Below are 23,079 nucleotides of genomic sequence, written 5' to 3'. Positions count from 1 at the left end.
TGTTCAAACTTATTTGTCTACAATCAACAAAATCTCATATAACCAGCAATTTCATGCGCAATCAAAGGTGTCACAATCAAACACAGACATCAATAAATCTACACACTTTCTCAAAACATAATCTCTAATATCACTAACCTGTATAAATAATTCAAAACCCTAACTAATGAGTTGTGCACTCACTAATATCTGCTACCACTACAAAAAAGATCGCCATCGGGGACTGAAAAATCAGTCTCTAAAACTCCTAAATCAGTCCCTAATGGTTATTAGGGACTGATTTTGTCAGTCCCGAGTCAGTCCTAATTGCTTAGTCCTAGATACTTTCATTAGTAACTAAAATTCAGTCCCGATTGTATGACACCAATAGGGAATGACATTCAGTCTTCTATACACATAAAATCAGTCCTTAATCTATGTTGTCATACAATATCATTTCAGTCTCGAATACATTTCGTCAGTAACTAAAAATCAGTCCTTGATACTAGGCCATTCAGGGACTGAAAATCAGTAATTAAACCTTGTCTATTTTGTCCCAAATACATTTAATTAGCTTCGGGTTCCATGACAATTCAGTCTCTAATAAGACGTTATAGAGACTGAGAATTAGTCCCTGATAACATACCATTTCATTCCTTAATATATTTTATTAGGGACTGAAAAATAATCTTAGATGTCATCCTGTTTAGTTTCGAATATGTTTTTTAGGGACTGAAAATGTGTATCTTTTAAGAACTTTTTTCAGTCCTGAATATGTTCTTTTAGAGATTGAGAATCAGTCCCTGATAACATACCAATTTTAGTCTTCAATTTATCTTTTAGGGACTGAAAAATAATCTTAGATGTCATTATTTAGTCTCGAATATGTTTTTTTAGAGACTGAAATTTTGTATTTTTAAGAATTTTTTCAATCCCGAATATGTTTTTTAGGGATTGATAATTACTCCCTAATATGTTAATTTCGTAAGTAAAAAATAGTCTTTGATGCTATGAATGTTTCTAGTCATGAGTTTTTGAAGACCAAAAATAGTTTTTGATACTAATTTGATAGTCCATAATATGCATGCACATTTTGGTAATATATTTACTTTTTAGGACTAATAAGAGTCTTAAATGCAATGACATTCTCAACAAATTTAATCCATAGAATTATAGCATGTTAATTCTAAACATTAATAAAGTTAAAAATATAATTAAATAATACTTAGTAGATCAATCCTAAACTTCAAAATAGTAATCAATCAAACACCAACAAAATAAGTCTTAGCTAACTCACATTCTAAATCAAACTATCATTGTCATTGAGTTGCCCATCCAAATCATTTGCTCCACCCCTCATATGTGCGGTTAGTGAGCTCTCAAAATCCAGAAACTTTGAGCTCATGAACATGGCAATCAAATTGTAACCTGCAAGTCAAATTCTATATCAAGAGGAAGTGCGCCTTTACCTCAGTATGTATCGTTGAAAATGAATCAAAAATCGATCCAGTTTTCTCTTTGATGAACCTCGACCAAAGTAGTGCCCACAAGTCTCGAGAAGTGTGATTATCATTCTAATTCTAAAGCAGTCTTCAGGCGGATCAAGTACATCTTGCTAAACAAAGAGATAAGAAACCATTAGAAATAAAAAAAAAACAGATTAAAATATATAAAAGATTCACTTTGTACCTCTTCAGTCCCATGACCAAAAATGAGAATAAGATATAATGTATCGAGAACAACTGAAGAATCCACATGTTCATAATTATATAGCTCGCCTAAAAACCGCATATGAGCAATTCGTCGTCATTGCATCCCGTATTCATTTACCTCCAAACCTAGCCGAATTTCCTCCAAGACCTGTAAAAGAACAATTGATAATATCATGCAATTATAACTTACATCTACTAAATTTTAACAAGAGTAAAATGTCATTTTCGTCCCGGAGGTTTGGCCAGTTTTGCGACTTTCATCAAAAGGTTTGTTTTTCCGCATTTGGATCCAAAAGGTTTAAAATCTTTTCATTTTCATACGGCTCGTTAACTTCATTCATTTTTTTCCGTTAAGTCAGGGGATTTTCGTCTTTTTCTACGTTAAGGGTATTTTGAATACTTGTACATTATGCAAAATGATTGTACATAGAGTGAAAATGACCAAATTGCCCTTTAAGTTAACAAAAAAGATGGAAATACCCCTGACTTAACGGAAAAATAGATAGAGTTAACGAGCCGGATGAAAATGGCAAGATTTCAAACCTTTTGGATCCAGATGTAGAAAAACAAACCTTTTGACAAAAGTCGCAAAACTGGCCAAACCTCATGGATGAAAATGGCATTTTACTCTTTTAACAATATTAAAAAATTACTAACCTCGTCTACTACAGCAACTGCAAACTCATCATGATAGCGACTCAATCCAGCAGTTAGTGAAGCAATCAAATGAATTTGACCATATTTTCCTTTGTGAACCTTCAAAAAGCATTTTAACAAATACGGTTGGCATTCACTCCACGGTAGCTTACGAAGTTGTCTCAATACTTGCTCAATTAAAGACTTATCCAGGTCTGTGAAAAGTAACTTTCTAATATACTGCACTAGTTATCACATGACGTGTGAATTGGTCATCAATGTCAATAATATATCATGAACACAGATCCTTATAATAATAATAATAAAATAATAATAATAATAATAATAATAATAATAATAATAATAATAATACCTGATGCAAAGGAGGACGAACTTTGGAGACTCTGGCAGATCGTTCAGGTGGTTTGCACAGGTAATACGCGTTTTCCACAAAGGTACTGTGCCTAGGATCCAAATTCTTAATGTTTTTAGGCACATAAGGATTTCTAACATGTTTGCCATACGCACGTTGGTATCAGGGTGCCAGTAAAGATATCTGCCACACGTCTCAAGAAGATTGCATGCAACATCTATGTTGTGATGGGGAAAGTCATCTAAACAAGCCTTTAGACAACTGAAAATGAGCACAGATGGTGCAATCTTAAATTTGCAAAGCTCTCCGATAAATCGAATGTTCCTGGTCTTAGTCTCGATGTTCATTTGATCCTGAGACATTAATGATGATGAATAAAAAAATATAGAAAGTACATTTTATGAAAAAATAAATAACAAAACCTTTTTATTGATGAGGAAGTTGAATTCTTCCTCGAATAACTGCAAAAGCGTAGAAGGTATGTCCTTCATGCAAGTTGACAGTGTGGCAACCATGCGCGAGTAGTATGGTAGCAGTTCTAAAGAGGTCCTCGGTACGTTGAACGAAGCTCTAGCAAGCTTTTTGCGGGATGATTTTGAATTTAGATAACAAAACTCCACCTGAAATTTCGTATAAATTACAAACCAATTAAACGAACTTAGCATGCAAGTGGAGAGATCTTAAAGGGAAAGTTATTATACAGTCAACTGGTTAATTAAGTCACGGCTCACGCAGCCTGGAAGCCTCTGCAACAAACCATCCAAGTTGGTTCCTTCGGGACCTCTAGGCTTATCCTTCTCAGTTTCACCATCGTTTTCTTTTTCTTTTCCTTTATCCTTTTCGTCTTCATCTTTCTTTTTTTCACTTTTACGGTCGGTTAGAACTGCAGCATCCACAGAAGTATCTCCAATGTCATGGGCAGCAACGTGACCTTGATGAAGCTCAGGTGCTATATCCTGCATGATTTTTAATTTGTATAATGTTTTTTTAATTAATATGCGATGATATTTAGTGAAACAGGATATAGAACAGGCATGCCGCATATGTAACAATAACCAAATAATTGATTAATAGCAACTACATTTATATTAGAAAGACTAGAACTTTACAGTTGTTGGTTTGTTACTAGGATTTTAAAGAAAATGCAACTAACAGAGTAACTAAATTAGCATCAGCGACATAAATAATTATTAAGAACAAGCAAAAGCACATTAATAAATTTTCATCAATAAATCAACATAAACATTAACACTTACTTAATGGGTAAAACTCAAATTTCATTGAGAAATCAACACAAACAACAAGAGCATATTATTCACATTCAGTATAAGCGTTTGTGATTTCTTTTTTATTTTATCTCTTATATGAAAATGGTAGTTGACTTGAACCATCCAAGAAACAATAGAAATAAAAGAAAATGGGTTTAGGTAAATCAAGTTGAAGAGTGATTAACTATTCGAGCCAACCTATTAAATTTTTGTTGCGAACAGACCATCTTCTTGCAAAATGCAAGATATACACTTTTCACAAGAGTGCAATCATAAACAAATATTTAAATTTAAAATGTGAATACAAAAAAAAAAAAAAACAAAACAAAATAGACACTTTTTCATTGTTCTTTATCCTTTTTTTTGTAAATTTGTTTCTACGATATTTTTTTATTGGATTTCCGATTTCAATCATACAACTACATTACTATATATATATATATATATATATATATATATATATATATATACATGCATACATGTTCAATTCATAGAAATTAGAAATAACAGTCCACATATGGACACCACAATAAACACATTCCAAAACCAACAATAACAACTCTCTGACAATTAAGAATTAAACCAACAAAACTCTAACAAACTTACCCTAACATGAAATCATCATCAAATTTAAAGAAACACACATAAAACATGTGAAATGTATAACAGAGAGTAGAATAGCATCACCGAATTGATGTTGATTTCGTGGATGAACGGTGTTTTTGTGGGAAAATGCAGCTGTGAAAAACCCTAACAGCGATTTGGAGCAAATCTATGAAGAAATCGCATATTTGAAAGAATCCTAACTGAGATTTGGAGCTAACGATGTGAAGAAATCGTCTGTATCGTAACTGCTGTGAACGGGCGGGAGATGAAAACTAAAGTGAAAATAAGGCTTCGCGCTATTTGGGATTTTAGGGAAAACTTTGGCGGTTTAGAACATTGTGGATTCAGAAAGGATTAGGCCATTATTATATAATTTAATCATTATATATATATATTAATTATATATATATATATTAATTTGCAACAATTGTTGGCATTGTTATTTGTAACATGATGCTTAGTGGCTTGTACCACTAAAGACAAATTGTTATTTATATAATATAATATCAATTTGTAATACACTTAGGCTTTAAATTGTTGTAACTTTTGCATTAATGGTGTTTCATGCTTAGTTTTGTTATACCTTTATGTGTTGGGGTTGTACACTTTGTTAAATTATTTATGTACTATTAATTTTTAACATTATGGTGCATTAGAAGTTGTACTCTAAGCATATATTCTTGAACATTAGTTTTTTTTTACAAAACAACTAGATAGTGTGGGTTATTGTTTTGGGCCGACTCTCTTTAATTGTGCGGATACCCATTATCCCCGCCTTTTGATGCCAATATCGGAATGGTACCGGTATTTACAGGTAAAATACCGGTACTGGTACCGAACCGGTATATTCGGTACCGGTACCCACTTTTTCCGTTTTTCTGTACCGGTACAGGTTCAATACTGAACATGTACCGTGCTCATCCCTAATCAACATCAAGTATTTGTAGTTCCCTCCACAAGACATTTGGAAACACAATGTGATCATTTGGATATCTAACTTGATACAAAGGTGTGTAGTTAATCCTTAGGTTTGTGGTTTTAAAACGCAACAAGCGGGTCGATAGATAAGTATAAAATAGATTCATTGCGTCGTAATTTGTAAAGGGCCTAGCCATATAAAGTTGATTCATTGTGTCGTAATATGTCGCGGCTAGGGTCTTACATCTAGTTTAATTAAAATGGTAAAAGAAATCTTTTTACGAATAAGTTTTAAATTTGTTAAGTATCTAGAAAGCCGTTCGGAAAAAAAAAAGGAGCTAGAAAGCCTAAAAAAAGGAAACACAAATTCTTACTAGTTTACTAGAAAATTCAAATTACAAATTAAAGATAACTAGAATTACGACCCGCCGCAATTGCGGCGGGATTCTTTAGTTATAACTAAGTCGATTTAGGACCCACACGTTATGTTGAACCTATGAAACGGGAAAAACAATAGATGATGTAAAAACGTTCACTCACACACGCACGTTGCGTCGTGTTAACTCACAAAGTCTAGAACGAAACGTAAAAATGTTACACCACGCACGCACGTTGTGATGTGCTAACCAACAAAATTTAGAACGAAGCATAAAGCGAAAAATTTGCGAAAAATGAAATCTATAAAAGACTAAAGTTGAAAGTAAAAAAAAAAATTGTGAGGATAGATAGTAAAATATAAAAAGTTTTGGGTTAAAAGTAAAGAAAACAAATAGTTTTGAATTAAAAGTAATTTAGAAAATACCTTTAGGTGAAAAGTGAAAATATCAATTTTTTTTTTGAAAAACTCCCAAAGCAATGGGTACAAGACATATATGCACAAAAAGGTTGCTAGTTTATAGTTTTACTAGAAAATTCAAATTACAAATTAAAGATAATAATATATAGAGATCATAATATTATGGGGAAATAGATTTTATCACCCTAAACTAAGCAAAATTGGCCAATATCACTCCCAACTTGCATTTTGACTCCCACCACCCTCTACTTAACATTTAGGTGGTTGTGTCACAATGGAGTTAATCAAATACTAACTCAGTTAGTTTTTTTATCCTACATGGCTTTTTATGTAATGTAGTAAGGTGACGTGGGTTTTTTAATCTACGTGGACTCACCCTTTATAAAACACAACACAGTCAAACACCTCGCATATCCTCTGTATCATCTTCGTGTTCGCCAAACAGAGGTTCAAAGCTGCAGCCAAGATGTCTCGTCAAGCAACCATATTCATCGCTAATCTCTCTTCAAAACTCACATCTCGCACATCGTCTGTATCATCATCGTCTTTGAATTCGATCTCCCGGTCGCGTTCGTTCGCCACAACTCCTCCGCCACCAGTCGTCTTCGTCGACAAGAACACACGCGTCATCTGTCAAGGAACCACAGGCAAAAATGACACCTTTCACACCGAACAAGCCATTGAATACGGCACTAGTTTTGTTTGTCTTGAAAATATTTAGAACTGAATTTCAGTCCCTAATATATTCCATCAATATTAGAGACCGAACATAAGTCTCTAACACATTTGTTCCATTTTTAAGAGAACATTTTTTAGATTAAAATTCAGTTGCCAATAAGTGTCCCTCAAAAAAAAGCTAAATGGAGAGAACATATTTGTGACTGGATTTAGTCTCAACTAAGGTGACTAAATATTAGTGACCATAAAATTACACCATTCTAATTAATAGGGGCACTTATTTGGGACAGAAGTTTTGTAACCAATAAGTTTCCATCCAATAATTTTTTTATGACACACATATTTGTGATTAAAATTGGTTTCAAACAAGTGGTCAAAGTATTAGTGACTGAATATCAGTCACAAACATCAGCCACAAGGAAACCAGTCTCTAATATAATATGTAACAGATAAACTAATCCCGGAAACTTATTGGTTTTACTGAAATTCAGTCCTAAATAACTGCCCCCATTAATAATTTAGTCCCTAGGTGTCAATATATTACTGACTGAATATTAGTGACCAACAAAATGGCGCCATTTTTATTAATGGGGGCAGTTATTTAGGACTAAATTTCAGTAACCAATAAGTTTCCCCCTAAAATTTATTTTTAGGCAAACATATTTGTGACTAAAATTCAGTCTCAGATAAATGGTCCAAGTATTAAGGACTGATTATTAGTTACGGACACCAGTCACAAAAAAATCAACCTCTAACACAATTAGTAACTAATAAATTAGTCCCAGATACTATGTTTCCGAGACTGATAGATCAGTCCCTCATAATTTAGTCCCTAGGTGTCAGTATATTAGTGACTGAATATTAGTGACCAATAAAATGGCGCCATTTTTATTAATGGGGGCAGTTACTCAGGACTGAATTTCAGTAACCAATAAGTTTCCCTTCAAAAATTATTTTTAGACAAACATATTTGTGACTAAAATTCAGTCTTAGATAAGTGGTCCAAGTATTAAGGACTGATTATTAGTCACGAACATCAGTCACAAAAAAATCAGTCTCTAATACAATTAGTAACTAATAAATTAGTCCCAGATACTATGTAACCGAGACTGATAGATCAGCCCCTCATAATTTAGTCCCAAATAGTCATTTTTCTTGTAGTGTATACACGTCTCACTTATTCATCTTCACAACTTCAAACACATCTTATCTAATACCTTATGCCAATCAACAAAATCTCATATATCAATCAGCAATACAATGCACAATCAAAGACCTTACAAGCAATTTCAAACATCAATCAATATACAAAATTTCTCAAGACACAAAGTCTAATATCACTAACCTGATGTGCTACTGCTCAATAATGTGTCGGTGCCATGAAAAACTTCATAACCCTAACTAATGTGTTAACTTGCCAAGGCTCAAGGCTGTATCTTATTCCAATGTTGTTTGTCTGACGCATCGTCACAAATCTAACAACCGAGTCAATCAAACTATTAGCTAAAAAATTAAAATAATGATTGAGTTCAAAATTTAAAATCTGAAAATCAAATCACTAATATCTAATCTCGTAAATCAAGCAAACTTATTAGGAAAGTCTAACCTTGCCAAGCAACCAACCGACATGGTACCAATTTCCAGCCATAGCAAACATATCTCTGTCCAACATAGTTGCAGCAAAAAACCCCGGACCATCCAAAATAAACACCTAATGAATCAAAATAAAAACACATAAACCTTGAATATTACTCAATTTATGACTATTATCCCACAAAACAAAACTTTGTCAACAAATTATACTAACTTATGCAATGGTAAACCATAAAAATAACAAATTAATTTAGATGATTAGCCTTGCAAAAAACCCAAATCGGGAAAGTTTACCTGAATCGTTAACGGAAAAAATCACACTCAGATTGGGTTACCCAAGCGGATATTAATCACTGGATTAAGATCGGGTATCAAACATAAGAGCACACATGAGTTGATTAACGGAACAAAATGGTGAGGAGAAAAATATACATCAGTGAATCGAATAGAGATCAATTTCCCATAGGATCCCATTTAAGATATCTATTATCTATATTAAAACAAAACACTTTGGTGCCACTTGTCATTAGCTTAATCCTATTATTGCCACCTGTCAACTTAATATTCCACACAATTCTTCTTTGGGCGGCAATACATCGATTCACTTCCCATCTTTCTCTTTGATTGTACCGCCTTTCGCTTTTATTGTAACGCTGAGAAAGAGAATTCAAGTTTCCATATTTTTTTTGAAATCATCTTCCAAAATATGTTTGACTTCCCATGTTTAATTATCTTTGATCGCATAAGCCCTAAATCTATAAATCCATATGAATTCTGGGGTTTCTTCTCATCGATTCTTAGGGCAAACGATTTATCAATCATATCTGTTTGTTCACAACGATTTGGCATTCAAACGATCTGTCAACCCTTATTGAAGGTACGATTCTTTGTCACTGGTATACATATTTTATATGGTACTTAATCTGTAGCAAATTTTAGGGTTTTTTTGAATAGGTTTTTGATTCAATATTCGATTTTGTGTTGATTTGCTCCGAATATCATAAGTAAGCATATGGATCTTTTCTAAATATTCAAATCTGTAAGAACTTTTGGTGGTATACATTTTTAGGGCTTATTCTGATCTGAATATCACATATCTTTGTGTGGATTTTGAGAATTATGAAATTTTGATTCTGTATAAATTTTTAGGACTTATTTGTTAATACGTTATTCCGATGCTCTTAATTTTTAGGTTTACTTAATGTTGAATTAAGATCTGCAGATTATTACATTTTTATGGGCTTATTCTGATCTGAATATCACATATTTTTGTGTCGATTTTGAGAATTATGAAATTATGATGTTGTATAAATTTTTAGGACTTATTTGTTAATATGTTATTCCGATGCTCTTAATTTTTAGGTTTACTTAATGTTGAATTAAGATCTGCAGATTATTGAGTCTAAATTTTTAGGGCTTTTTCTTTTTTTTAGAGTAGTTTAACTGAATCTTTTTTAATCGTCGACCTATAGATTGATTGAGGTATATTACAACGATGTTACATTCTGTGAATTCTTCAAATATTTGTGGTTATTGTAGGATCGATTGCAGACCCAAACGAGTCGGTCAGAGGTTTGCTCTTGTGATTCAGATGCGGAACTATAAGAAACACAAGTAGAAATAGCACGTTCTTCCTTCTAACTCTCTTTTGTATTGATTTGAAACGTTTTACAGCTCAAACATCACACCGGCAGAGCTTCGGCGTGGAATCAAGACCTATCTCTACTGAATCGCTCATGGACATATATATAGAAGTTCTGGACCGCTCATGTGGTCATGTGACACATGAGCGGTTCAGCCTATGTCACATAGGCGACCCATAACTGCCATAAAAGCGGTCCATGATGTCTAATGCCCTAAAAGCGATCCAGACACATATCTCCTATACAATTCTCGTATTTCGAGCCCTATGCTATACAATATGATATAAGACTTGATCCTAGACACCTAGACGGAATCAACAGATGTAGTGCACCAACAGACTCCCCCTCAGATGTTGATGGAGTCGTCACCACATTCTGACTTTAAAGCTGTATCTTCACCTCGTCAGGCTAGATCAGTCTCTGGGCTTTCTCTTTCTCTCTGACTTCAGACTCCCCCTCTCGACTTGCTGGCATTCTTTTGGTCTTCAGCAAAATCTACAGGATCGACGCCTAGCTTCAAACACTCTAATTCTCTTGATCAGATCTCTTGATTCCTTAAGTTCATCATCATCATCAGAATCAGGATCGATCAGACTGGCTCTCCTCAAATGTTAAATTTGATTTCTAGGATCGAAATCTAGCTACCTGCATAGACTCAACCCAGAAATAAATTTCTTTCACATATTTTTAACTATATGTGCACCAACATTTTACTCCTCTCAAAACAATCTATGACGAACCATTTGAATAAGGCTAGATTTTACGAAAACAGTTAGATTTACACAATCACTCTCCATCAAATGTTGTTCATCATGTTTAGCATTCAGAACTTTGAAAATCAGATTTTCAATATCAGATGTCGAAAATCTTTTTGAATTTTTCAAAATTTTAAACTAAAAACACACAAAAATCTTTTTGAATTTTCTGAGAAACAAATTGTTGATACTATTTGTAAAAGAAACATACAGAAATATAATATTTACAAATACTATTTTTGTTAGTTTGTGCAAGAGGATCATATCAGTTTTGAGATCAATCACGAACACCGTTAAGCTTGATTTCATTTTAAGTTTTAAACAATTTACCTAGATTGTCATTACATTGTCAACACAAAGTTCAATCGATTCGAGATACGATATTAATGTTTTAGAAACTTGAACTTAACTGTGTATCACTCCACTTGAATATACTCCCGTATCCAGATTTCGATGTTCCAATTTACAGGTATATATACTACAACTGATATCTGTATATAATTTAGGTATGCGAGAGCTGAGGGATCTCAGGTCGATACTTCCGTATGCGCAGAGAGATATCAGCTTCGACTTTTCAGTGTGTCCCCTTTAGGAGATCTTTTCAGCTACAACAACTGATTATCAATTTTATTGTCTAATCAGCTGAGGGTTTAATGCTGTGTTTCAAGCATTTTGCAACAAGTATTATCCGAGGACTAGGTCAGAACTTCCATTCAGCAGAAGTCCTGGGATAATACCCCAAATATCACAGAGTATACAAACCTAGTAAATCAGAAAACGAAACCTTTCAAACAAGATTTCAGGGGTTACCTATATATCCAAGAATAGTTACCCACGAATTAAGCACGTTTGAATTTAGTTTATATCTCGTTTCAATTTACTAAATGAGTGAAAATCTATCGACACATCCGCAGTAAAATTGTTTAACACTTTTTAATCTTTTCAACTCTTTAGCGTGTCGTGATTGTCCACTGATGTACTATCATTTCCTCTTTTTTCAACAAAACTCATTTTTAGTTTTATCATGTTTTTGGCTTTTTCAAATTTTCAATTCAAATGTTTTTGGATTTTCTGAAATTTCCCTACTCCCCCTAAAATGCAAACACATTTCAAAGAGAATTTGAAAACTTCTAAATTTCTTTACCTACTTGTAGACAACAAATGAAAAGTAAACTGTACAGAAACTTGACAACTGATATCGAATCTCATCAAATCTCAATTCTTTCCACATAAACAATCAGAACTCCCCCTATCACAAATCATTTTCTCATTTAGATTTCAAAACACTTAAGTTTGTTTTAATCAAAATAATTTTTCCGGAAAATGAATTTGTGTTAATAAAATCCAATTAAAGATTTAGAAACCGGGGATATGATTCATCATATTGTCTATCTTTTTAACATGAATAGTAAATCAAGTACAAATTAATGTCCCTGATTTACAATTTGCAATTTGAATCAAAAACACTTTACCACCTGTAAAACCAATGGTTACCATTTGTAGATCCAATCATTTGTAGGATCAAGATTACCTCTTGTAGGAGTATGACCTCTACATAACCATTTTACTAATCAGGATGCCGATTCCTGCTTCGCACTTACCATCCTGGAAGCTCCGGCAAAATCGTTCAACCTGTAAAAACATTCACACATTAAACACAATCATACAAACAAACATTTAACAAACAAGAATGATGCCGATTCCTGATCCACGATATAAACTTGGGATCTCCGGCATAGTCATGCGACTATTGTGGGAAACAGACTTCCCTCCAAGTCATATCAGACTTGGTGTCTTTCAATTCCTGCTCAGTGGGACTGTATGTCGCCATTTTGATGGCATATAGATCTTTTACTCCTTTAGCTTTCCCACTTAGCATTTTCACAAACATCTTCTTAACATTCCCACTGAATGCTTTCTCAACATCAAACTCTTTTTCTTCTTTATAAAATTGATTTGAAATTTCAATTTTACCAACTTCCTTTTTAACTTCTTCAAATTTCAGTGATGGCAAATCATCATTTACTGAAATTTTTTTCACAACTTGTGGCTCTTCTGGCTTTGTGGAACCAGATTCATCGCCGACCTTTTCTTCAACCTTTTTCACAACCCACACTTGGTTGTCTTTGGTTTGCTTGTGATACAACGGTGTCTTTGAACTTTCCCCAATCTCATGTTTTGAATTCTTAAACTTCTTAGATTTTTCAACCACTTTCTCTTTCATCTTCTGAGAACCTCCCTGTTTTGCATCGTTATCCGTTGTAACCTGAACAGCTACATTGTTTTTAACACAGGTTTGAGTGTTTCTCGGATGAAAAACTCCTGTTCCATTCCTTTTCATCTCAGCTAGAAACTCTTTGTTGGACTGTCTCCAAAATGGTTTCTGCTGTTCTTCTTCCGAACTTCCTCCTGAAACAAATTCAGATTTTGTTTTAGAATTTTTCACATTTACATCATTTTCTGATGGAACAAAACCTAAACCTTTCTTTTTGTAGTTACGATTTTGGTTGGGTTTCTTAGGAAATCTAGGACCAGAATTGTAACCCATTTTCTTGTTTAAACGTTGTTGAACTCTAGAAGTATATTTTTTAGATTTTTCAAAACTTTTCAAAACTTTTAACTTAGGAATATTAACCTCTACTAGTTTAAAAGTTTTGTTGATTAATTCTGTTTTAATACTCATAATAGGAAATTCTTTGTTGTAATATAATTTGTCCGAACCATTCAAAGTATAAACAACTTCGAATGTTTCATCATTCAAATCAGCTTTTGATAATAAAAATTCTGTGCTATAAGACTGTTTAACCGATGGACTTTGACTGTTGACTGACGACTTTGGCTTTCCAGACTTAGTTTTAGATTCTGTCTCCTCATCAGTGTCCAACACTTGATCGACCATCTTTTTGATCAACTCAGACTCATGATCAGTATCGGATGAGGTAAACTTCACATCAATGTTTTCTGGTAAACCGTCAGTTGTGTCGGTTTTAAGCTGTATATTGACTGCTTTTGCAAGTTGCTCCTCATTTGGTTTCCTAGGTGAATACCCATCCCAAATTGGAGGTGGACACTTGTTATAGCTAACATTCGATTTCTTACCACAATTCTTCTTTTCTTTCTGCTTCTCATCTTGAAAAGCTTCCATACCTGCAATAGTTGGATAAAAACGATCAGTAATATAATCAGAAGTAGAATAACTCAATAACAATCTCCTGATTCTCTCATTTTCAATCTTTTCTTTTTCCAACTCTTGCTTCCATTTTGCACTTTCTTCAATGTAGAAATTTATAGCCTTTTGCTTTGACATCAAAGTTGCGTTCATCAGTGTCATCGCCTGTTCTCTTTCTGTGTTTGTCTTTTGGAGACCAGTTACAGTTTTGTTCAATACATCGTATGATTCTTTTACGTAGTTGAGATTGAACAATAACTGATCTTTCTTCTTTTCATGCTCAGCTATGATGTCGTCTTTCACTGCACAATCTTTGCACGCTTCCAAACACTTCTCACATGGCTTTACAACTTCAACAATCTTCTCCACTTCAATGGTTTTCACAACTTCTATCACTTTCTCAACTTCGATTACCTTTTCCACTTCAATTACCTTTTCTACTTCAATCACCTTTTCTACTTCAATCACCTTTTCTTCATTATTTTCTTTTGTGATCTTCTCAGCAACACTATCAAAATTTTGAACATCACTATCAGATTCAGATTGTTCTTTCGCAGCTTGCTTCTCCGCTAGTTTCTCCATTTTATCTGCAAAGTAAAAATGAAAACTATCAGGAGACATATGAGATTTTGCAATATTTAGATATTTCTCTTCCTTATCATCACTGCTGCTTTGATCAGGTGATTGATCGAACTGTACCGATTTTTCAGAATCATCATCAGAAACACCAGAATCAGACGGTGTTTTATCAAATACAACATCCTGTTTTTGCACAGTTTCATCTTGTACGCTATCAACAGAACTATCAGAAACATTTCCAGAATTTTCTAAAAGTTTATCAGAAACATCTGAATTTCCATCAGATGACTCAGATTTTTCTTCATCACTTCTCACATTCTCACCAATTGATCTCATCCAAGTGGCAAACAAATTTGGTTCTCGGACGATTTTGGCAATAAAAGCTTTAAAATCTCCTTTTTCTTCTACAAACATGTCCCAAGTGAAACCTTCTGGTAGTTTCTCATCATCTTGATCAATAATGCGTGCTGCAGTATCTTCAGATGATATGTAATTACTCCAGCTGAAATCTACCATACATGCTCTCTTCGGATCTTCAATTTTTCTTCCGTGAGCTGTTTGAGGTTCCTGGGATTGACCAACTTGCTGATAGATAGCTTTGCGGTAATAATCATCTTTTCCGAATGGATTCTGTGCCCCACTAGCTTCTCTTCCTTTGCATTCTCCTTTGAAGTGGCCTTTCTCCCTGCAACGAAAACAAGTAACTTTAGATTTGTCAAAACCTAAAGTAGAGACATGTGCATCAAGAAAGTCATTTCTCCCGGTAATAGTTTTGAATTTCTCAGCTCTACGAAGAACACTCGCAAGACACCATTTGATATCCATAAGTTCCATTTCCTCTGCATCTATCTGATCGTAATCCTCTTTAGTGAGCATAGGATTTCCGATTCTTCCAGCAACTAGACCTTCATAGGATAACAGAACAGAACCTAGAAGTGCCATATGATCTTTCGCAGTGTCTTCGGAAAAACTTTGACCTTCAGGAAGATTGAGAGCTATGTTGCACTGAATCACATATCCGTTTCCAGTTTTTGTACTCTGAGACTGAAAACTAGTGTTAGTCTCTTTCGGATTCACACTCGGAAACGATGAAAACCCGCTGCTGCTCTTGTTTGAGCCTTGATCAGCTTTCTCAGATGAATCACCAGCACTGAAAGCTGTTTGAATTTTCGGACTTCTTTCAGACTCAATTGCTGGTATATTACCTTTGTAATACATCTTCACGTCCTGTTGACCACTAGGACTGTTCATTCTCGCTATCTTTTGCTGTTCAAGATCTTGACTTTCTATTTTCTCAATGAACTGCGAAATAGTCAACCCATCATACACACCAGTGTTCTTCAAGATCATTAAATACGTTCCCCACTCTTTCTGAGGTAACGCATCCGCCAACTTCTCAACCCATTCTTCACGACCTTTCTCAACTCCCAACATAGACAATGATCGCACCAAGTGGCAATATCTCTCTATTAGCTTCTTAGTATCCTCGCCTGGCAAACTGCTAAACAGATCGAACTCTTTCTTCAGTAGAGCTTTCTTGCTTTTAATCATATTCTCACTACCCTCGAACTTGACTTTCAAAGCATCCCAAATTGATTTAGCAGTCTTGTCGTGTTGTAGAAGAATGAATATGTCTTCTTTAATGGCTTGTTGCAACAAACTAATCATCATTTTCTCAGCTTTATACATTGCCCGTTCTTGATCTGTAAACTCAGAAATCTCTTTGATGACTTGCAACTCAGTTCGTGGAAATGTGTACTTCTTCAATATGCACTCCCATGATCTAAGATGGTTGGCTTGTACCCAATTTTCAAATCTATCTTTCCAACCATAGTACTCCTCGATGCTCATCAATCTAGGGGGTTTTTGAGTTGTCCCCGTTTCATTTTCCAAATTCATTGCTTGAGCAATTGCGGCTGGAGTAGTTGATGTGGCAAAAGCGTTGAAAAATTCTGAATTCATGTTGACTTAGCACGTAGTTCAAAAATAACAGACAGAAAAGCGGTCCAGAGAAATGATCAGATGAGCGATCCAATAGATGCTCTTTGGAGCGGTCCAAGACTTGTCACTCGAGCGATTCAAAGATGGTTCTATGAGCGGTTCAAAGGTTTAATTTGGATGTCTAAATAAGCGGTTCAGAAAGTGAATTTAGAGCGATTCACAATTGTTCTTTTGAGCGGTCTAAGAATGTTAATTTTTGAGCGGTTCAGGCAATTTTGAACTAATGAGCGGTTCAAAACAGTGATCTAGGAGCGGTTCAACATGATGTCATACGAGCGGTCCACTTTTCGAACAAGTTTTAATCTGTTTTTCGGTTGAATTTTGTTCTAAAACTCCCAAGGGTTTGTCTCGGTGCTATAATGAACAGTCTGTGAGAGTTTGAACGATTTTTGACCGTGAAATCTTCTCGAAATGAGAAAAGAAGGTGTAGAAGATAGAAATAACACTAAAAACCGGCTATATTCTGCAGAAAACCTCCCCCTAAGCTCTGATACCACTTGTAGGATCGATTGCAGACCCAAACGAGTCGGTCAGAGGTTTGCTCTTGTGATTCAGATGCGGAACTATAAGAAACACAAGTAGAAATAGCACGTTCTTCCTTCTAACTCTCTTTTGTATTGATTTGAAACGTTTTACAGCTCAAACATCACACCGGCAGAGCTTCGGCGTGGAAATCAAGACCTATCTCTACTGAATCGTTCATGGACCTATATATAGAAGTTCTGGACCGCTCATGTGGTCATGTGACACATGAGCGGTTCAGCCTATGTCACATAGGCGACCCATAACTGCCATAAAAGCGGTCCATGATGTCTAATGCCCTAAAAGCGATCCAGACACATATCTCCTATACAATTCTCGTATTTCGAGCCCTATGCTATACAATATGATATAAGACTTGATCCTAGACACCTAGACGGAATCAACAGATGTAGTGCACCAACAGTTAGAAACTAACACATTTATACAAAAAGCTTAGTTCTAAACATTGCTCATATTGCCTAATGATTGATTGAAACTGTATGCCAACAATGAACATATTGATTGAATCATGTAGGCCTGTATACTTATTCTTCATTAAAAAATATATTGGGGTCTAATACAAAGATGTTACACTATGTTATTTCTCAATGATTTGTGGTTAGAAACTAACACATTTATATAGAAACATTAGTTGTAAAAATAATTTATATTGCCTTATGATTGATTGAAACTGTAACGGAACATGGTTCATACTGATTACATCATGTAGAACTATATATTTTTTCTTTATTACTGTTTTGTATATATGCACTTACACATTTATAAATGTAACCATGTTTTTTATTATGATGTATCATAAATGTTTAATTTTTCAAATAAAAATCATCTGACGTGCTTTGTTTATGTAACCTCTTATTGTAGGTATTTCGTATGGCTGAAAGTTCATCAAGGTAATTCATTTGTAGAATCTCTCTTTTGGTTTCATTTTTAATTTCTCATGCTAACCTTAACATGTTACACTTGATTAACATCGTAATCTTTAAATCAGTTTCAGAGTACCCTGTTTTTGTAGGCATATGAATAAAGCAGACGAATTTATTATGGTAAATGACAAATTATTACATAACTTTATTTTTATTTTCTTTATCTGTATATTAAGTACAGTTTGTTATTATTTTATTGTTAATATTTTTTCAGTATAAGTATAAATCATTTTGTTTTTTTGTATCAGTGTATTCCAGATGACGCTGCGTGCAAACTATGGGGTGTATATAAATGTCCTACGAATGTTGATATACACACAGAAGATGGCCGACTATTTAATGTTGGATTAAGCGCTTCTAAAGGAAAGATATTCTTTTTTCATGGTTGGTCCAAAGTGGTAGAACATTTACGACTAACCATTGGGTGTTTGGTACTATTTAATCCTATAGATTCTACTACGTTTAAGTTAACATCTTTCGTTGATGGGGTTAGTCATACCACTTTTTGGACGTATCTGCTCCCTCCATCATCTCAATTTTATGTAAGATAACTTATATCTATATTTTTACAATTGTATTGATGTAGTAATTTAATTATATTAAATTTACTTTTTGCTGATTTGTTTTTATCATTCTCACAGGTCATTCCCGAATGTATCCTGCCAAAACACTATGATTATTCGTCAAATGATGTAATCTCTACTGTACTTACAGACAACAACACGTTTAACGTTCTCATTGAAACATTTGACGGAAAAGTAGGTTTTTCCGTTGGTATTGACGTAATTGTTAGTCAATTACAGTTGAAGGATGGTTGTTTTCTGTTTTTTACAAAATATTTTGGTAATTTTTTCCATTTAAAAGTATTTGGGAAAAACGGTCTTGAAATGAAATATTCAGACGTAGAGGTCGATGAGGTAAGTGTCATATTCGTACATAATTATACACTTTTTACATGTTAATTTAATTTTTGTTATGCATTTAATTTTCAGGCTGAGGTTGCACCTCTTGATGTTGAAAATGAAAATGATGAAGAAATACATGGCGGTGTAAAAAAGTTTGTTCGTATGGCTGGTGAAGATTATTTTGTAAGTTTTAAAATCATTTTACATACTGCTAAAAAACAAATGTTATCCATTTTTTACTTAATACACATTCTTCTTTTGTTTTTACAACAATACAGAGGATTCCTGATCCTGTTTCACGCATGGCTAGACTTCATGAAGGTTTAAAAGATTTGACCGTTAGATTTTTGCATCTGGATCCGCCAATGCAGATTACCAACGGTACCAGACGTGAAAGACGTGAAAGAAGAGGCAAGACTGGTTTTCGATACGCTTTGACCTCTTGGAAGAAGTTCATGAAAGCCGCTCGGATTAAGGTCCGTGACCAGGTTCACTTTTCCTTTGATGAAAATGATCAGGTTTTGACTGTTGAGAGGGTTGTACCTTACGTTAGGCGTACCAATTAGTTATAAGACAATTACGGCATGTTTTTTGCCTTTCAATTTTTTTTTGTTTTAACATTGGTGTTGGTTTTGAATTTCAAGTTTTTATATTACTTTAATATCTTAACTATTATTTTAACAACTATATGACATGTGTTTAAACTTTACTCTATGTTTTTAGTAGTTTTTATTCCCATTACATGTATGATGGATCAGAAGTGATATAGAAAGTACTATTAAGGATACAATTAAATAGATATATTCTCATATTAAGATTAAGATTAACACTAATATGAAGATTGCTGATTATTTTTTAACAAAAAACCCTTATTCCCCACGGATTTGGAACGTACATCCAGCATCCACCGGAGTAACATAATTAGTATTATTTTGCTAAAAGTATAAACACCCAGAATATTACTACAACAATTTTATTCTTTCATTACAATCCGCTTTACAAAGCAACCATTAACAGCACATTTACAACTGCTATATAACTGCTTGCCTTATATTGTCCATTCAATATAAAACACCTGTAAACGGGTCCAAATCTCCATATATATAATTAGAGACTTTAAGTATTGAGTCTCAGGTCATTGGTACACTTGACTAAAAAAGCTTAAAATGGGTATGTTAAAAGATATATTGGACTGATTTTATGTTATCTGGGACGTTGATTATTAAAGTACTGAATTAGGTTTTATTTAAGAATAATATGTTGCGAACGAGGCAAAAACAAATATATGTTTAGTCTTTGAACTGATATTTAAGCTTTGAACTGATTTTTATTGTTTTATGTGTTGGCGAGTCGGTATTTAGCACTTGAACTGATTTTTTTTTTGTTTTTTTAATAGTTACATTTCAATTAAAGTTACTGAAGTGGGAGTTTAGAACCTATATTGGATGGCTCGAGCAGGTAAGTGTAATCACATTATTTTCACATTAATATCATGTTTACATAGTAAACTACATTGTACTTTAAACAAATCCACTGCTTATTATGTTGTACAACAACCACTGTAATCCATCTCAATGTAAACCATCAACTGCTTATGATGTTGTACAACAATCAATGTAGTCCGTTTTCACAATGTATATATTTAAAATGGAATCAATTATATATTTAGTAATTTTAATCTGTTAACTATGATTATGCCAATGATTTATTTATTAATTAGTATAAATGACTAAATTCAATTTTTAAGTAATTTTATTCGAATATATACTTTTTATATATACATACTCATAATCATTAAATTTAATTTTTTTCAAATTTGCGTATATGAAACTTGAAATTGAAATATGGTAATGATTTAGATATGGTAATGATTGTGAAATTATTGTATCTTAAATTTGAATTTCCGTTCTAATTCAAGATATTTTTAAATTTTCCGAAATTTAAAATGGAAATTGAAATATGGTAATGATTGTAATTTTATTTAAAATAATAGATTGATTGAATATACTTCGCAATTCAACTAATTAAATGATTGTACAAATTTTTACTGGTTTATATATTTAAGGGAAAAATAATGACTAAAAATAATATATTAGCATAAATACCAATTTCGAAATACATTTTCATTCACAAATTCGTTTCTTCAGTCTAAGAAACATCATCATTCAATCATCCAAAATGTATGACTTTTCTTTGACTTTCAATACTTATTTCATATTGGTTTCTATGTAGTATTTTAAATGTTCATTTTGTTTATCTTATTTTATATGTCCATTCAATTCTTTCATTTTTTGCATGCTATGTAGAATGGAACAACCAGCCATCACGTTGCTGAAAAATTTGAATCTCAACCAGGATGACTATACCATCAAAGTTCGCATTGTCAGGCTATGGAGTCGAGCAGCCTTCAATGATCCTCGAAAGGTTTATTGCTATGATATGATTTTAATGGACGAAGAAGTAAGTGTACATAAAGTTGTTTATAATGATACTTCATATACATATTTTTTACGTTGTTTTTTTGGATTAATTTGCTGTACTTATTGTATATATTAGGGGACGAAAATTCAAGCCTTTGTCTTAGCCAAGACTGCAAGAGAGTATGAACATTTGTTGAAGGAGGAGCAATGTTTGTTCATCCGTAATCCTTCATTAGGCGAGAATCGACAAAAAGTTAAGTATGTCCATATTTCGACGAAGATTAATCTAAACAGCAACGCAATAGTTTCGGTTTGTGATGAACCTGTTGGTACTGAGTGGGGATTCGACTTCTCTCCTTTTAGTTCTGTTGTTGAAGACCCGACTGACGACAACAAGTCCTTTAAAAGTCCTATTGGTATATTTACTTTTTTGTTTTTAATATATAATACCGATATGTAATTTATATGATGTTACAAATAATTTTATGTTAATATTGTTTTATTTGTAGACGTAATTGGTTTTGTCGTTAAGAGTTTTCCTTATGATCTAAAGGAGGATACCAAAGACGGGAAACAAGAAAAGAAGCTAACATTCATGCTTCAGGATTTAGAGTTTATTAATCCTTTTTTTGTCTACTAACTATATGTAACTCAATCACTCCTATTCTAATTTTGTTGTTTTTGTTATTATTTTTCATAGAGGGAAGCAAATATATGTTACTCTTTGGGATGCTTATGCTGAACAGATTTTGGATTTTGAAAGGGACAATCAAGATGAAAAAAATGTCGTTGTAATTGTTCAATTCGGAAAATACAGGTTCTGGGGAGGTAATCTCCTACATTTTCATAAAATATTTTTTAGATTACACAATCTGTTGTTAACAATTGTCCATCTAAATTAATTTGAGAATTTTGTGTACACTAATAGGGTATCTTTATGTTTCAAATCTCTACACTGTCACTCGCGTGTTGATCAACGCTGAAATTGATGACATATTAACTTTTAAGAAGAGGTATGTTTTAACATCACCATATCCCGACTTTTTGACCGGCTTCACAAATAACGTTGAATTTATTGTTTTGTTAGGTTCCTTTCAAACATTACCCCTGAAACGTCTTCCACCTTTTCTGGATTGAGTGCATCTAGAATAAAGGATCCTACTGAAGAGTATCTTTCAGATTTTGAGTTCAGTACTATTGGATCTTTAAATCAAATCTCGGAGGTACTAGAAGTCTAACTTTTACCATGTTTCTTTACTTGACATATCATTAAGACGTAATTTGTAATATCTTTTGTACAGAAAAAGTTTGTAATTATTGTCGGAACTATAAAGAGTTTTGCTTCCGAGGATTCTTGGTTTTACAATGCTTGCAGAAATTGTAATCGAGCGGTCACCACAAAAACAATTTCAAAAGAAAAGCAAGATGGTTCCGATGGTTTTGAAGATATTGTGGTTCTGGAGTGTAAGGACGATGGCTGTAACAGTAAGACTGTTTACTCCTTTCCGAGGTAATATTACTTTACATATCAATTGATATTTTATATGTTTATGCATTCCATTACTGTTGTGTAACATATAAT

The 23,079-nt window shown here is 33.5% G+C and overlaps 1 pseudogene; it reads right to left on the bottom strand.

Moving 5' to 3' along the window:
- Nucleotides 1-1,212: 1,212 nt before the first annotated feature.
- Nucleotides 1,213-15,221, bottom strand: LOC110875321 (annotated as a pseudogene).
- Between the last annotated feature and the right edge of the window lie 7,858 nt (nucleotides 15,222-23,079).

This window comes from Helianthus annuus, chromosome 9, assembly GCF_002127325.2.
Source record: "Helianthus annuus cultivar XRQ/B chromosome 9, HanXRQr2.0-SUNRISE, whole genome shotgun sequence".
NCBI lineage: Eukaryota > Viridiplantae > Streptophyta > Magnoliopsida > Asterales > Asteraceae > Helianthus > Helianthus annuus.
This window is presented reverse-complemented; position numbering and strand designations above follow the sequence as displayed.